This window comes from Lissotriton vulgaris, chromosome 3_1 (assembly GCF_964263255.1).
Source record: "Lissotriton vulgaris chromosome 3_1, aLisVul1.2, whole genome shotgun sequence".
Classification (NCBI taxonomy): domain Eukaryota; kingdom Metazoa; phylum Chordata; class Amphibia; order Caudata; family Salamandridae; genus Lissotriton; species Lissotriton vulgaris.
In genome coordinates, this window is record NC_141689.1 from 907,418,700 (window position 1) to 907,434,391 (window position 15,692).

The window sequence follows — 15,692 nt, forward strand, 5'->3', positions numbered from 1 at the left end:
GTGCAGGCACCGCCGTAGTGATTAGGATGAGCCTATCTGCCTGCCTTTTTGCGGCGGATATTCCGCTGCAAAAAGACAGGCGGAGACTGGCTTTGGGGGCCCATTGCGGGCCCCCTCTGTGGGTACCCCCCTACATTTCCATGCACAAGGTGGCAGGCATCACGTGGTGCCTGCCACGTTTTGCACGGAAATGCACATTGTGGCCTTTTCACATTGAGGACGATGCTGCAGCCAGCAGCACCGTCCGCAATGTGAAAAGGCCACGATGCGCCCGCCACTGTGTGGCTCGCCCATCTTAATTGAGCTGGTGGGACGCCGCACGTCTGGCGGGCGGTCCCATCACCGTTATGATGGTGGGCGCACTAATGTCCGCCAGCCATCATAATGACCCGCCTTAGTTCGGAAAATCCTAGTACATAGGAATGTTGGGAACTCCGCTGGAGGCAGTGGAGTGGCAATAATGGCAAGTGTAGACCTCGACCTTCTGCTCCAACATTCCATTGTTTGTCTTTATTTTTCTCCCTGTTTAGGGTACAACATGATACCCTTTTAGAGTGGAATCTTTCAGCAGCCCTTCTATTGCTTGCCATCCCAGTCCTTGAAAGCTCACATAGGCCCTCATTTGCACATTCTATCAGGTTCTTTCCCATAGATATGCTGCACCCTAAATATGTTATTTCAGTAATGTTAAGCTTATGTGCCACATCCTAGTCCACCAGTTCCTATACTAATAATCTCTGTGGACACCCACTGAATCAATTCTGAAAGCCAGAGACCCTGGTCTGAGCAGTGTCTTTAATTTGAACCTCAAAACAACGCACAAAAATATAGCAACAAGTAAACATCAAACAAATACACAAATTATAAAATATATGAATTTGTTCCCATACAAAAATATCCCAAAATCGAAATTGTATTTTTAATGTTGGAATTTTTCCTAATTTAGTTTTATTTCTAAATGATGAAGCCGCATACTGATTGTAGTATCTTTACCTTTTTTGGTCGAGCCTAAAGCAGCGCGCATGCACTGCTTGCGAGACTTTTAGTAAGGGGCTTTAGAAATCTCACTACACGCTTGTGCGTGTGTTTTTGTTTTTGTCACAAGCTATGGGGCTTTGCGTGCGTCTTTCTAAGAAAGACATCACGCAATTAGGCAAAGGCTGGTGCATGTCCCGCCTTTGATCCGCCCACAGCCTATTGCTTGCGGTTACCCGCACGGGCGACATCTGTTTTGAATTATCATGCCCAGACACGGGCGCGATAATTAAAAACAGATCGCTCGCTGTTGCCCGCGCACCACTCGTTTCTTTGGGCAGTGGCTTGTTTAAAGAATGGGGATGGCCCACTGTACTAAACGTGGTTTAGCATTACTGATGGGTCACTGTACTTTATCCAGTATTGGGGTATCTTTCATAGATTCACATGCCTGAATCATTCCCCGTCGTCGAGGCGGGAGTCCCACGGTAAAAATATATACAATAGCAGTGCCTAAAAACTTTCTTGTAGTAGGCTGGAAAAGCCTAAGGCCTAGCTAGGCCCAAAACTTAGCAGCCTATCTACCTCATTATGTAAAAAGACCTGAAATAGTAGCCTCAGCCTATCAGCTGTCCTCACCCTCTAGAACCTTCCCAGCTCAGGCAGTTCTCCTCAGATTTTCACCGCACTTCGTGTGTAAGGGAGTCTCCCTGAGTGCCTACTCAGTTTTTGTCTTTTTCTCTTCAAAATGTCTGAAAAGAAGGCTCTTTTCAAAGCTTGTGGAACTTGCTATAAGAAGAGGGTCCATGTGGACGACCAGCACTCTGACTGCATTTATTGTCTGCACCCCTCACATGTTGTGAAGGATTGTAGAATTTGCCGTACCTTCCCTTCAAAAACTATCAGGGATAGAGTGGCAAGGGTTCTTTTGTGGTTAAAATCATCTTCCACAGATGATGAGGACAAGGCCTCTACCTCCAGCAAGAGAGCCAGATCCAGAGAGAGCTCTTCTCCTGAGAGGAAGAAAAAACTTAAATCCTCTCAGAGTCTCAGAACCCTCAAAGAGTGCATCTTCTTCAGGACCGTCCACTGTGAGTACTACTACTGTGACTTCTACTTCTTCTTTTTCTTCTGCTACGGTCACCACTTCGGCTATCACTTCTCCTGTGGTGTCTGCAAAAATTTTGCTGTCGAAATCATCGTCGACTGTCCCGTCGTCGACGGCTCCGTCGACGAAGATTCCATCAGCCATGTCGACTAAGGCCCCGTCGACGAAATCTTCAGGCCCGTCGACGGCAGTTCCGTCGACGAAGTCATCAGCGGCCTCGTCGACAAAGGACTCGTCGACGAGGACACCATCGACGGCCTCGTCGACAAAGGGCTCGTCGACGAAGACACCATAGACGGCCTCGTCGACGAAGGACTCGTCGACGAAGACTCCATCGACGGCCTCGTTGGCGAAGGACTCGTCGACGAAGACACCATCGACTGCCTCGTCGACGAAGGACTCGTCGACTAAGACACCATCGACGACCTCGTCGACGAAGTGTTCGTCGATAAAGACATCATCGACGGTCTCGTCGACGGCAACATCTATACCGTCAACGGCAGCTCCGTCTACGGAAATGTCATCTGCAATTCCAATGTCGACAGGTTAATCGTTGACTAATTATATGAGAGCATTGACATCAGCTCATCTGCAGCACAGCACACCTCCAAAGAGGGTGCAATATACTCATTTTCAGATGAAAACTTATCAAAGAGACTACTCTCACATTTCTCCACTCGTTCCATCACATCTTTTGGAGACTTATATGGAAGAAGAATCTGATGACGACGGAGAGGATGGGGGACCTTTTGGGGTTGCCCGCCACCCTTCCCAATTGAACATCAAATATCATGAGGATGATGAGGACTATGACCAAGAGCATTATGCGAATGAAGAGTTGTCAATGCCATACCATTCGCCCCATACCAGACCCTCTCGTTCAGAGGACACAAGTCATCTCCCACCTACTTTGATCCAAGGTTTGCAAGCTATGCTGGCAGACTATCGCCAGAGATTTCCTCCAGCTTCAGTTACACCTTCGGTGCAGCCTCTCCCAGTTGACATGCCAAGGCCTCCATAACCGCAAGCTTCATTGTCACCAAGGCAGGACACTGGCCCTGCACCCTAAGCTGATACTGATACCTCTTCTCAGGATGATGATGAGGGCAGGGAAGAGGGCGAGTTGCCGGATCATACACCTATGGATCCGTGGGATGATTAGGTCATTCCCATGCCTTCACCGCCTGTTCCAAGCCCGTCGGATTCTTCGCCTGAGGATATTGGCGGCTTTCACAATCTTATGCACCGTGCTGCTAGTAGATTTGAACTGTCTGTCACAGTTGAGCAGTCTGACTGCTTTTTGCATGACTTTAAAGAGGGGTATCGCAGAGTCACCAGAGCGATACCTATTATCGATTACATATGGAAGAAGGGCCAAAACATCATGAAAACACCTGCTTCCATTCTGACAGTCCTTCCAAGAATTGAGAAAAAGTATTGAGCTCCACCTGATACTCCATCTTGCTTATTTGGACACCCTCGACCGGACTCGGTCATATCTCAGGCAGCACAGCAGAGGTCCAAGAACCCTTCAAATCCAATTTCGACGCCACCTGACAGGGAAGGCAGGAGACTGGATGCAATTGGGAGGAAGTTCTCTGCTAATGCAGCAGTCTCCATTAAGGCAGCTAATTCATAAGCAATTCTGGCCCGTTATGATAGGCAAATGTGGTCAGATCTGTCTGAGTTCCTTGATCTGATCCCTGAGGATAGTCAACAGGAGGTACGCAGAATCGTACTTGAGGGAGAAAGGGCGGCATCGGAAATCATTGATTGTGCCCTTGATATTTGCAACACCAACTTTAGACAGTTGGCGGGAGCAGCAGTCCTTCGGCGCCAAGGTTGGCTTAAGGCTACCACCTTCAGACCTGAGGTCCAAACGAAGATCTTGGACATGGCGTACGATGGGGATTCACTTTTTGGAAAACACATCGATGACGCTTTGCTGGCTATAAAAACGGATACGGACACTGCCAAATCTCTAGGTACCCTACAATACAAGAGAGGGTCCTTTAGAGGAGCAAGAGGCCGTGGTTACTCTTCAAGAGGGAACTATTCCAACCAGCAAAATCGACAGTACCAGTCCCAGTACAAACAACCGTACTATCAGTCATCCTACAGACAACCTGCCTCTGGTAGTTTCTCTCGTCAGGGAGGGAAACGGCGCTCAAACAATCAAGGGCGTGATTCCAACAAGCGCCAATGAGCTTTGCCGGACGCCAGTCATCTATCCTCCCCTTCCCGTGGGCGCCCAAATTTCCGCTTTTTACCAACAGTGGCGGAAAATAACTTCGGATCAGTGGGTCCTAGATCTTGTCAGGAATGGACACACTCTGGAGTTTTTACAGAAACCACCAACAGCTCCACCCAGGGGTCCCCCTCCCCCTCGTCTTCACTTACTATTCAAAGAGGCCTTAACAATGCTACACAAGAATGCGATAGAACGAGTTCCTGCCTCTCAGAAAGGGAAAGGATTTTATTCTCGCTTCTTCCTCGTAGAGAAAAATTCAGGAGAGTGGCGTCCAATATTAGATCTGCGCAAACTCAACAAATATCTGAAGAAACAGAGTTTTCGCATGGTAACGTTAACAGACATTCGCATTGTCTCAACAAAGGGGACTTTATGGCTTCTCTGGATCTGGAAGACGCCTACTTCCACATTCCTATTCACCCAAAACATCGCAAATACCTGAGATTTGCAGTGGCTGGCGTCCACTTTCAATTCAAAGTGCTTCCATTCGGCCTGAAATCGGCGCCAAGAATATTTACCAAATGTTTGGCCCCGGTGGCAGCCATGCTGAGGTCACAGGGAATACAAGTTTTCCCATACCTCGAAGACTGGCTGCTAACAGGGCCATCAAGAAAATCCACGATGGAGGCTGTCAACAGTTCCCTCTCCCTATTCTCAAATCTGGGACTGACCCTCAATTCCAGCAAATCTCAGCTTCAACCTCGCCAGGAGTTGACCTTTCTGGGAGCGGTGTTGGACACATGCCAGTGCAAAGCGTTCTTAACTCAGGAACGGCAAAACAAACTGTTAAAGCTGGCAAACCAAATATTTGCAAGAAGGTCACTTTCGGTTCGAGCATTTGCTTCCCTTCTAGGGATGTGCTCGTCTGCAATCAGCCTCATCCCTATGGCGAGACTCAGAATGAGGCCACTGCAGGAGGAATTACTTCGACAGTGGAGGAAAGTCGACGGATCGTTCGATGATCGCATCAAAGTAACATCCAAGATGAAGCAAGCCCTTCTTTGGTGGTCGAAGGCGCACAATTTGTCGCCCGGCCTCACATTTCTCCAAGACATACCGGAGTTCATCCTTACAACAGACGCTTCCATGGAAGGCTGGGGAGGTCACCTCCAGGACCTTCAGATTCAAGGGCGATGGTCTCGTCAGTACCGGAAGAAACACATCAACAGCCTGGAGCGGAGAGCCATCTTTCTATCCCTACAAGCCTTCCTTCCAACGGTTGCAAATTCGTCAGTGCTGGTGCGCACGGACAATACCACCAGCATGTATTATATAAACAAGCAAGGGGGAACGAAATCTCTCACCCTGTCGCTGGAAGCTCAAATGTGGGAATGGGCCATACTCCATGGCATATCCCTCAGAGCATAACATGTACAAGGTATTCAGAACTCTCTAGCCGACAACCTCAGCAGGGCTTTTACAGGCTGTCACGAATGGGAACTCGAACAACAGCAAGTGGAGAGGATCTTTCAAACATGGGGAACACCAACACTGGATCTGTTCGCCACACAACAGAACAGCAAATGCCTATTTTATGCCAGCAGGTGTCCTCAACAGGGGTCAAGGGGAAATGCCCTTTTGATGAGATGGTCCGGGATATTTGCATACGCTTATCCTCCGATCCCGCTCATACCGAAAGTACTTCAAAAAATGAAGAGAGCGCATTGCACTCTCAACCTCATTGCTCCCCGTTGGCCTAGGCAGTATTAGTTTCAGGAACTTCTTCTACTCTCTCAGCAGCTTCCACTTCGTCTCAAACCGACAGTGTCAATGTTAACAAGAGAAGGGGGTCTGATCCAACATCCAGATGCTCAGTCACTGCACTTGCACGCCTGGCTCCTGACTTCTTAGAGTTCAAGGATCTTAACATCTCCTCAGATTGCAGGGCGATCTTATCACAGGCCCGTGCGCAAAGTACCATCAAGACATATCGTTTTAAGTGGAAACGGTTCTGTTCCTGGTGTGGAGAAAATTATGTTCATCCACTCCAAGCTCCACCTGTGGACATCCTTCCTTATCTGCTGTCCTTAGCTAGGGCAGGACTGGCTCTCTTGTCCATTAAGGTACATCTGGCGGCAATATCCAGATTCAGAAAGAGTTCGAACAGACCATCTTTATGTTCATCATCTTTGATCAAACAATTCCTTAAAGGACTATTCCGAGCTTTTCCTCCAGTTCGTCCTCCTCCTGAATGGGATCTCAATATTGTTTTGTCCCAACTTCTGAAAAGGCCCTTTGAACCTATTCATAAAGCAGAACTGAAGTTTCTAACTTGGAAAGTGGCGATTTTACTGGCTCTCACCTCAGCTCGCAGAGTCAGTGAGATACAGGCCTTCACGATTGCTCACGCTTTCTTGCAATTCTCTAGAGACTTTGTGACGCTTCGAACCAACCCAAGATTCATCCCAAAGGTGCCGACCCAATTTCACATCAATCAGCCTGTCAAACTCAAGACTTTTTTCCCGGATCCTAAAACTCCGGCGGAGAGGGTTTTGCATTCCCTGGATGTGCAACGGTGTTTAAAGTTTTATCTTCAAAAAACAAAGGACATACGCAAATCTAATCAGCTTTTTGTTGCTTATGGTCAAGCCACCTTGGGTCAGGCTGTAACAAAGGCAACTATAGCTAGATGGTTGTCAGCTACGATTCTCTTCTGTCATGACAAAGTTAACAAACCTTTAGCAAGAAAGTTTTTTTTTTGTTTTTTTTTTTTTGTTCCTCATCTCAACCATGGCTGGCCCATCAGTATCGTGGGCTCGAAAAACGTGTGACTTGAAAAAACAGACATGCTGTCTCAGTACAGGACTGGTAGGGGTCAATCGTTATGGAGGAGTGCCAGGACCCTACAGCCAGGTCAGTTTCACACTTGGTCACAGACCCTTATGTACTCTTAAGATGGAACTTGCCATTAGCCAAATTACACCACTGCTTATACCACAAATTGACCTTAAATATCAAAGACAGACATGAATAAGCGAAATGAGTACGACATGGCTTCGTAATCATTGGAACTGGGGGAAAAAAAAAAACAGTTTCTAGTTATTGAGACCAATCGAGTTTCAACCAGAAAGCTCTTTTTTCTGGTTTTCCTCCTCTGGAAAGATCAAGGTTTGATATATAGAGCATGGAGGAACTCCAGTCTTGTAGTGTCGGGGGAGAGGCCTCTTTCCAACGCCTACAAATCTCACGTCGAGCTACCAAGATTGAGTAGAACAAAAGGTTATTATTTGCAGTGCGTTTTTTGTCCTTTACTCCAAGAATTACCAGGCCTAGGTCTATATTCACAGTGGTGCCTGTAGAAGATGTTAATTTGTTGCTTATTGATTGCCAATAAGATGTTAGATGTGGGCAATCATGAAACATATGTGCGTCAGAGGCAGCAATTTGACCACACTGGGGGCAAGCTACTGGTGTACCGGATGAAAATTTGGACAACCTCTGAGGAGAATAATAAGCCCTGTGAAGGGTAAAAAAGTGGTTTCTTCACAGCCAAGCTGGTTTAACAATATCCCATAGCACAGTGAAGGATATCTCCCATAATTCATTCACATTTAATGTCGGCAAAAGAGAACCCCAAAGTTGATCTGGAAGGTGGAATACTCTGTCTATTTCCTCTAGGATTAGGTTGTAAAAATGGGAAACCTCTTTAGTTTTTAGGGCATTGTCAAGTAAGGAAGACTCTAGTTGACTGTTGTCTCCCAGTAATCGCTTTGGACGACGAGTGGAGTCAGATTTTTGTGCAATCGCCCAACTAGAGATCTGGAGAAATTTAAGTCTTGATCGATTGGGGCCTACCTTTCTCACTAGATGTTCCCAGGAGAGCATTTCCCCTTCAAAAAAGAGATCTCCCCAAGTTAAGATCCCAGCTTCTTTTATCGGGCTTATCAATGCATCTTTAGACCACTCAGGTAGATCCGGAAGATCCTATATTGGAGAACCGTTAGAATAGTAACCTATTTTGGTAATTGTTCTCAGATTATACCAAGTTCTTGCTAGGCCCTGTAGTATCTTCAACTTAATCTTTTTAAAAAAATTGGGATCTCCAAACTTGAATAAAAATCCCGTCTGATTTAAATCTTCACATTTTAGTAGTGTTAAAAACATAAGGCCGATACCCTGATCAGCTGGAGTTTAAAATAAGATTCGGGCATATGTCAGCTGAAATGCCCAGGCATAAATTTGAATATCAGGGCCGGCCAAACCCCCCTTCTCCGTGCGACGCCTTAGCTTATTCCAAGAAATTCTTGCTATCTTGTTCCTCCATATAAATGAGGTAATGTCACTCTGCATCTTTGCTATTGTTTTCTTTTCAAAGTAAAGTGGTAAACTATTGAAAATAAAGGTCAACTTAAGTAAAATGGACATCTTGACCAAATTTGATCGACCTAAGAGCGTCAATGGAAGATGTCTCCAAGAATTCATTAAGTTCCTGCAGTCTTTGGCTACCTGAGTAAAATTTGTATGGGCGATCTGATTGATATCTTTTAAGATTTTTATACCTAAATATCTCATACTATCACAGGGTTGTACTGGAAGTGGCGTATTAGTGGTGTTCCATGCCATAATCTCAGTCTTCGTGGTGTTAATTTCATAGCCAGAAATATTGCCGAATTTTTGTGCCAGATTAATGACTGACGGAAACGCTGTGTTGATATCAGATGTTAAGATCATGAGATCAGCGTATAGGGATACTTTTTTTCCCAATCTCTGTAACTAAATGGAGTGATATTAATATCTTCACGAATTAATTAAGCGAATGGCTCCATATAGATATCGAAGAGTAGGGGCGAAAGCGGACAACCCTGCCGGGTGCCTCTTGTGATTGTAAAAGGTTCCGACAGTCCCTCGTTAACCAAGACCGAGGCTGAACGTTCGTGGTATAATAGTTCCACCGCTCTACGAAAAGCTCGGCCCACCCCAAATTTTTCCAAGGCCCCCGACAGGTATTTCCAATTAACCCTGTCGAAGGCCTTGGCAGCGTCTAAGGTGAGAATGGCCAAGGGCAGTGATGAATTAGTTGCCATGCCTATTGCACCTATTAGGTCATATATTAACTCGTAGAGTTGGCGGCCCTTAACGAAACCCTTTTGGTTAGGATGTAAGATTAAGGGATCCACCTGTCCCAATCGTTTGGCTAATATAGACGCAAAAATCTTATAGTCAGCATTGAGAACTGAAATTGGGCGATATGAACCACAGGCCGTAGCTGCTTTGCCTGGTTTCAAAATTAACGTAATGGAAGCTTTGCTCCACGATGTAGGAGGTAAATTGCCTTCTACCAGTATCAGGCTGAATAGCTTGGTAAGAAAAGGGGCGATATCGGCTGCAATATATTTATAGATCTCTACCGGAAGACCATCCGGGCCTGCCACCTTCCCAGATTTACTGTTTAATATTGCAGATGATACCTCCTCCACCGTAATTGGGTGGTCTAATAGGTTCGCCTGTTCTTTAGAGAGTACCGGTAGGGTAATTTTGTTAAGCCAGTTTTCTACATCAATAGAGGTAATGTTATTGTCCTCTCTATAAATAGCCTGGAAAAAATCTTTAAAAGCTTACCATATTTCAGGATCCGAAGATGCTGTACCAGAATCCGATATTATAGAGCCAATGTTATTGCCTGTTTGGTCTGTTCTGGACTTCCAGGCTAATAATTTGCCTGCCCCTTCACCGAATTCAAAATTAGCTAGTTTACTAGCTTCCCACCTCTGCAAAATACGCTGATTTAATAGAGAAGCCATTTGACCTTTAAGTTTCGTAAGCTCCTCCTGTTTGGTCTGTATAACATGGTCTGGACAATTATTTGAGTTTTCTAAATCTGATTGAGCTTTTTGTATATTGGCCTCTATCAGTGTAACCTCTTGGGTGTATTGTTTCTTACGATACAAAGTTTTATTCTTGACGATCCCTCTCAAAGAGCATTTAAAAGCATCCCATACTAAACTAGATGACGGAGAGCCAATGTTGATTTTAAAGAATTCTTGCGTCTCCCCCTTAAGATAGTCCAGATCCTCAGGAGAAGTAAGAAAGGATCTGTTGATTGTCCATGACCTTGTCGCGTTTTGGGACTGTAGTTCAAGGTCCAAAAGTACTGCCGAGTGGTCGGACAGGTGTGATGGTAAATAAGTTATATCCCTTACTGACTTTTTCCAAACGCTTGTTAACCAATATAAAATCGATCCTTGATCTATGACGGTACTTATAGTTTCTAAAAGAAAAGCCAGATTTCAGACCTGACATTACCCTCCAAATATCAATAAATCTATATTGATGCATATTTTTAATTAAAAGATCTCTAGATTTAGAATGTACCTGTTGTCTGCTAGAAGTAGACTTGTCCAACTTCGGATCAAGCACAATATTAAAGTCTCCCGCTATTAACATGGGTTCTGGAAAATGTAACAGCTCAGAGAACAACGTGGCCAGGACAGATGGGTCATCGCAATTAGGCCCATAATAGCCTACCAGTGTAATGCTTGACCCCCCCAATCATAACAGTCGCGATTGCCCATCTACCGTGAGGATCGACCCTTTGTTTCTAGAGTTTTGTAGTGATGTTTTTTTTAAATAGAATGACAACCCCTCTTGTATTAACTGTCTGAGAAGTAGAGACTGATAGGTCTATCCATCTATTCTTTTTTACCAAATCTAATATTTCTGCTTCAACCAGGTGTGTCTCCTGGAGAATAATGACCTGGGCACCAAAATCTCGGATATATTGTACTATTGTGCTAGCTCTAGGTTTGGTGCGCAGGCCATTAACATTCCAGGAGAGAATCTTAATGGTACTCATACTTGGCGTATCTACTGATATTGATTAAGAGTCCTGCCAATACATTCCCCTTAATGTTGCTAAAATAAGCTAGATTCGCCCATTTTTTATTTATGCAATTATCAACCGCCATTTTAGAAATGAGAAACATTTTCTTTTCTATTCCCCTAACCCCTTCCCTCGTGATCACCTCCCCCCCACCCCTGAGGAACCCTTGATTATCCAACCGGAAGAAATCCGGTTTGTGATACCCCTGATACTCTATCTAGGCTCGGGCGGGACGTTCTTAGATTAGGATAGTGGAGGACCGAATATGCCTAAATCTAATGAGCCTCAGTGTGGAGTTTTGACTAGATAGATAACTTAAAGTGGTGTCTATATGTGGTTTTGTGCAAGGAGAAAGGAGTTCATACACTCCTGATTTTTATAGATTTTAATATGTGGTATGTGTTCTTTTTTTTGCTTTTGTTTTTTTTTTCCTTTTTTACCTCCCATTTTTTTTTTCTTTTTTCTTTATTAATAAAGCTTTTCGTGATAGTAGAGTGATATTAAAGTGATCCCCCTTTCCCTTTTTTCCTTCTTTTCTGAATTGAACTATTAAATTTACCTTCTATTTTCCTTCTATTAGGCAGGATCATGTTGAGTTAAGATTTTTATGCTCTCACTCAAGAGTAAGCACTATAAACTCTATGAGCTTGATTGTATAGAAGCAGCTGGAATTACTTTTTAGAGGTACCTAAAGTTAGCAATAGTTCATCTGCTGCTTGGACAGTGTGGACGGTAAACATTTTGTTGTTTAGCATGATCTTAAGAGCTGCAGGGAAGTTCAACTGGACAGATGCTCCCAGATTTCTGAATGCCTCCATCCTCCGACCCAGCTCCCATTGTCTATCCAGGGTCGCTCGCGACCAGTCAGAGTGCACTTGGAAAGAAAAACCATCACCTGTGAAGGATTTTTGTTTTAAAGCTAAGTTTAAGATATGATCCTTGAGTTGAAACGTGTGAAAATTCACTAGTATCTTGCGGGGCTTTGTACGTTGCGGATTACGCCTGAATGGATCCCCGTGAATCCGCTGAATGTCCAGATTAGGCTCCTCCTCTGTGTGTTTTAGATTTAAGGTTTTAATTAGGAGTTGGATAATGTATGCCTTAATGTTAGTGCCTTCATTTGCTTCTGGTACATTTAGGATGCGTATATTACACCGCCTCTCATTATTTTCCAAATGCTCTATTCTTTCCACCAGTGCAGTGTCTTCTCTTTTAAGCTTCAATATCTCCTCTTTAGCGTTGTCAAGTTCTATGGACATTACTGCTGTTGTCTCTTCCAAGGCTCCCGTCCTTGAGTATAACCCGTCAATTTTGCTGTCTAGTGATTCACAGTAGGACCTTATCTCTCTTTGGATTTAGATGACTCCTCAAATCCACGTTTAATGTCGACTGTCAGATTTGTAATCATAGTTAATATTGCAGAGAGGTCTGAAGCTGGAGTAGAGACGGCAACTTCTGGTAGCAATTGCTCTTCGGAACTAAGAGATTTAGAAAAATTTACTTAATGCTGTATAGTGCCCTGAGCGTACTGATCCGAAGTTGAAGAGCTTCAAGTTCCCTGAGATAGATTATCTGGTTTTGATGTCCGGTTTTCATTTGTTTCAAACGTGTTACTGCTATCAGGGAGGCCAGGGTCTGCCTGTCTTGTGTTACTCGTGTTGGATTTTAGGGCATTATAGCGTCATTGTCACCTTCAAAGACTGTAAGGTTTTCAAGTTCTGCAGCTATGTGTATGCTTTCCGTGATTGGAGAAACAGAGACAGTGGCCATATTTCCGGCTAATGTTGGACTAAAAATTGCCTCAGAAGAAGTTACTGTAGAGAAATGGTCAGGACTGTGCAAGATTCAAGACCTGGGGAATTGCCTTGAAGTAAGAGCGCAGAGGTGTTATCTTTGTACCAGGGTCTAGCACTGATTTTTTTGCCTTGGACCTCTGGATCGTTTAGGTTTAGCTTCTACTGAGAGGTATAAAGAGGGCTTGGAAAGCGATTCTTTTATACCACCGCTAGTGCCAGTAATCCCGGGGGATACCTCAGCATTATTGTCCCGAACCTCCTGCTCGGATATCTGAGAAGCCTCCAGTACTGAGGGAGAGAACAAGTTAGACTTTTCTGAAATTGGCCTCCCTTGATTATATAGTGCGCTTCCTACTTTAGCTGCTTTTTTGCCTCTCCGACCTCTTCTAGATATTACTGGGGTCAAATGGTTACTACTTAGAATGAGTAGTGGCTCTACTCCTGAGGAGAGTATAGATTATTTACAGGACTAATAGCCTGCTCTGTAGTCGTTGAATTTAGATCACCCTCAAGATCAGAATGAACTACAGCAGGGCTCTTAGCTTGTACTACCAAACTAGTCTCGAGCTGCTGAACAACCACCTTTTCCTCTCCTCCCCCGCCCTTTGAAACCCCTACACCTCGTTCGTAGGCTAATTTTGTCCACCAGACTCCTTGTGTGGCGCTGAGACCAATGTCGAGGAATATTCGGAGGTATCCCCGCCTCCGCCTCCATCCACCGCTGTTTGCTGCTCTTCTGTGTCCGCTCCTGTAACCGTCGATAGAGCGTCTCTTCGGAGAGAGCGAGCCCGCCTCTCTCGGCGGTTACTCCAGGGCGCTCGGTCCCACCTCCAGAAAGCCGACGTGGAAATGGTCAGCGAGTGTAGAGCTGACTGGGTCGGCAGCGCGTGTGTAATCGCCGAGCGAGACTGCGAGCAAAACACGCCCCCAGCGATCCCAAACATGGAAGGTTGACAGACGCTATCCGTGAACTCCGTAAACAGGTAAAGACAACAGCATTTCGCGAGAAAATTACAACAAAGTAGTGTTCTTCGCTTCTTCACTTGATTCAGTCAAAACTCTAAAGTTGAGCCCTCAGTAGAGAGGTTTAGGGTGAAAACGCCCGCTAGAGCCCAGAGCGGGGTATCGCGGCTGCTAGCCTGCCGCCGCCATATTCCTCAACCTTTAGCAAGAAAGGTTAAAGCGCATTCCACCAGAACAGTGTCAGCGTCGACAGCCCTTTTCGCTGGTAGTGACGCTGGAGAACATTTGCCGAGCTGCTACGCGGAAAAGTGTGCACACTTTTACGAAGCACTACTGTCTGCAGTCGGCAAATCTGGATGATACTGCAGTTGGAGAAGCGGTGTTTGCAGCATCTTCTTCACTAAGGTTAGACTCTTTATAGTCTTTTATCTTTCTTTTAACTGTTTTACCCATATGTATTTTATTATGATGTTTTAATCTTTTCGAACGCTTGTCTTATTCTTTAATATTCTTTATGAAGGTTTTTTGATGCATATGTTATGTAAACAAAATTTGTGCTCTATAACCTTCCAGGTTGTGTGGGGATGTATACGATTTATTTTGTCTCCCACCTTCCTCTAACGACAGACATGATGTTACTGCTTGCTACTCTGATTCAGGCATGTGAATCTATGAAGGTACCCCAATACTGGATAAGAAAACAAGTTACTTACCTGTAACTACGGTTATCCAGTATGGTATCTTTCATAGATTCACATGCCACCCAGCCCTCCTCCCCGGCAGGGCAGTTCTGTTTTATGGATACTTATTCTCACTTGTGCTGGGAAAAATCTGAGGAGAACTGCCTGAGCTGGAAAGGTTCTAGAGGGTGAGGACAGCTGATAGGCTGAGTGTAGGAGTGTAGGGTCTGCTATCCTATGGTCACCACAATTTTTGCTTTTTGCTTCACTGGTTTCGACTTACTGAGGCTGTGGGCCTGCTAATCAGACCCCCAGCCTGCTGTTCTCTCTCTAAATTCACATACATGTACTAGAGGTACATAACCCAATTGGAAAATGGACTCCTTGTCAGCCCCTGTACCATGCACTATAGGTGCTCAGGGCATAGGTGCCACCAAGGCCTACCAGGGGCTGAAGCATAGCTTTTGCCACCCCTGGCTGGTTCTTAAATTGACACAACTGGCTGATCACTCAGCTGGGGCAAGTGGGTGTAATCACCCCTTGCTTAGATATAGTATACCTATATCTAAACCTATATCTGGACACATATAAACCTGTGAGCCACTCCTATGGAAGGCCTTATCAATCCTGGAGGCAGAGTGCATGGTTTAATGTGAGATGGAGCTCGAGCATGAGCTGAGCCTGTCTGCAGCTGTCGGGAACAACTCCCTAAGCTGTTCCGGGATAATGCCATACCATATACTATTAAGGTGCATTATAATCCTCGCGGTTATATAGCAACTTTGGTTTGGCTTTATTAAAACATGTCGTGTAAGGTGTCATATGATTTGGAATACTATCCCCTCGACAGTCTGTCGATGGGGATAGCATTCCACCCCTCTACAGGGAGAAGACATGTTACTTTACTGAAACGCGGTTCATTTTTAAAAGCGCCTCAGATCCACAAAATGGATGCTTCTGCCACAGACACGAGTCTGACCTCCTGCTGCTGACCGAAACTCAGCAGAGGAGGCCTGGACAAAGGCTTTCCTGTCGCAGGGAGGTGTTACACCACCCCAGACAGGAGATTGTGGATTGTAGCAGGGAGGTTTAAAAGAAA

At 45.0% G+C, this 15,692-nt stretch overlaps 1 protein-coding gene across 3 annotated transcripts in view; it reads left to right on the forward strand.

Moving 5' to 3' along the window:
- The window catches only part of LOC147727192 (tight junction protein 2-like), a 595,437-nt gene that overhangs the window by 419,761 nt on the left and 159,984 nt on the right, over positions 1 to 15,692 (forward strand). The gene's annotated exons all lie outside the window — the stretch shown is intronic.